Here is a 2,622-nt window from a genome sequence, read left to right as displayed (position 1 = left end):
CTGGCCAAGGACAAACAGGGAAGCCAAACTGTAGAAAAAAAGAGGGAAGCCATAGAAGAAAGCTGAATGATGGAAGCAGGGGGGTCTAGCAAGGTTTTCCAAGGCAGCAATCCAACTTGTGGGGTCCTTTTTGCTTAAGCAAGATTCAGTTGGTTTCTATTACTTGCGATCAGGGGGTCCTAACACAGCTGAGATCTCCCTCTCACGTTTCTCCAGGAATACAAAGCAGGCGCTCCACCAGCACTTGCTGAATGAAGGAACACTGGCCCCAGAACCTGGCTTTCCTATTTCTGCCAAAGGCATCATTGTGCTCTACAAATACTCTCTACATAAAGTGTGTAACTCAGCCCCAGGCAACTCAAATTAAATGTGCTTTCCTTGCCTAAAATGCATTATATCCTCATTTTCATCTCTTCTTTGGGGCACACCAGCACTAAAAGGAGCAGGCCAGAAATAACAGCCCTTCAAGTACAGGCCAGCAAGCCGAGCTGAATCTGCAAGCTCTGTGCCATCCCCTGGCTGTTCTACTACAAACAATTCTGCCCTGAGATTTATGCCCACTGCCACAAGTCTAGTTTACTCAGGATGACCATCACAGTCTCTAAGTCACAAAGCTAGGAATCTGGCAGATTATGCCAGAGACCATACAAGAAGGCCAGCCTCAGAATCCTAAGGCTAGAAGAAACCTCAAGAAAGTTGTCTTGCCTATTGGTTTTCAAAGGACCCCAAGACCTAAGAGGAACCCCCTGGGGACGCATTTCCCCAGGCTTTAACCAGTGACATGTCCATTGATTGTACCTATCACACTGCCTTGTGTTCTGCAAGTGTTCCAGTAGTTGAAAAAACTGTACAGAATCCTGTTCCAAATCAACTCCTTCATCATTCAAATGTGAAGCCAGAGACCCAAAGTATTACACAGAGAGGACATAAAGGACTTCCCCCGGGGTTGCTCACTGCCCCTACCACACCCCCATTGGAGCGGTGCTCATTCTGAGGTGACCCCGCTGGCATCAGCGGAAGGGCGATGCTAAACCGCTTGAACAATGTAGAGCTGTCCTGATGCTAGTCCTTCGCTATATATAGTTTCTCCCCTGAAATGACCTCATGCAGCAGAAAGGTTTGTGGTGTGGCAAAACTGGCTCTGTGTCCCCAACTCCAGAGAAAGAGAACTGCTAAAGTAAGTGGGGGGTAAATGGGAAAGATGAGTCTGCAGGAGGGGGAGAACTTCAGGTGATGGGTAGTCAGCAAGCTTTTGAGACATTTCTGGAGAAATTCTTGCTTTTGACCCCTGTGCAACATAAGGAAGGGTCAACCTGGCATTCTCCATGTGGTGGATAATGAAACAAATTCCAAGTTTGGGGAGTGAAACCACTGCAGCATAACAGGCTCTAATGCTGCCCACTCATTAGATGGATGTCAGATGCCTCTTCCTAAACCATTTCGTTCATCTGCACCCCTTGCACAAGAACCAACAGGGGCTCCCATTTACCCAAATGTCCCCATTTACTATGCAAGAACTTCCATAATCTTGATTATCAATTGATTTGATCCTATTACCTAAAAGAAAAGCTGGAAGAATAAACATCAAATGAGACTAGAAACTCTGGGTGGTGTACAAGGACTTTCTTCTTTGGGCCTTCTTGTATTGTTCACATTTTTCACGTAAACACACATGCATTAGTTTTACAATAAAGAAAATCATACTGCTTGCTTCTCTCCAACCTGCACCCCTTACTCAAAATCGCCAATCCTCCTACAAACTGTGCCCACTTACCCCTAAGACCTACTCTATCGCAACCCTACCCCAGCCTCAAGGAACAACTTGGAGACCACCATCCACAGAGGTCTTACTTTTTTGGGGGGTGGGGGTATTGGGAATTTAATACAGGGGTGGTCTACCCCTGAGCTATATCCCCAGGCATTTTTAATAAATTTTTATTTTGAGACAGGGTCCCACTAAATTGCCCAGGCTGGCCTAGAACTTGTGATCCTCCTGTCTCAGCCTTCCAAGTATCTGGGATTATAAGCATGCTCCATACCTGGTCAGAGGCCCACCTCTAAATATTGAGTCCACAGGAACTTCTCCCATCTTAACTCTATCTGAAGTATCTACACAATGCCTTTGTCTCAACCTGTCTACGTTGCATGATATAGCACTTGTCTACATATTGTCTTGTTTTTTTGTTTTTTTGGGGTTTTTTTTGTGATGCTAGGGATTGAACCCTGGACAATGTGCATGCAAGGCAAGCACTCTATCAACTGAGCTATATCCCCAGCCCCATATTGTCTTGTTTAAAATGGTATCACATCTTTGGTTATGCTTCCTCTCCCAGGTATACCATAAGTCATCATGCATGGTGCAACAAACATGTATAATGTGTTCACAAACAATTTCAGGAATGAGGCAGGATGAAATATTAAGGCACACAGACTAGTCACCAATACTACCTCTGAATGCATCTGCACTGATCAGTGGCTTGACCTCTCTGAGCCAGTCCCCAAGTTCTTCCTACTGAATTACCCAGTAATACCAATTCCCTTCCCGCAAAAGGTAAGAATGAATTTTGAATATGCCTGCCAACTTCGGTTGTTGGGTTTTTTTTTTTTTTTTTTTTTTTTTTT

The sequence above is a fragment of the Marmota marmota genome, unplaced genomic scaffold (genome assembly GCF_001458135.2).
Source record: "Marmota marmota marmota unplaced genomic scaffold, marMar, whole genome shotgun sequence".
Classification (NCBI taxonomy): domain Eukaryota; kingdom Metazoa; phylum Chordata; class Mammalia; order Rodentia; family Sciuridae; genus Marmota; species Marmota marmota.
Note: the sequence above shows the minus strand (reverse complement) of the source record.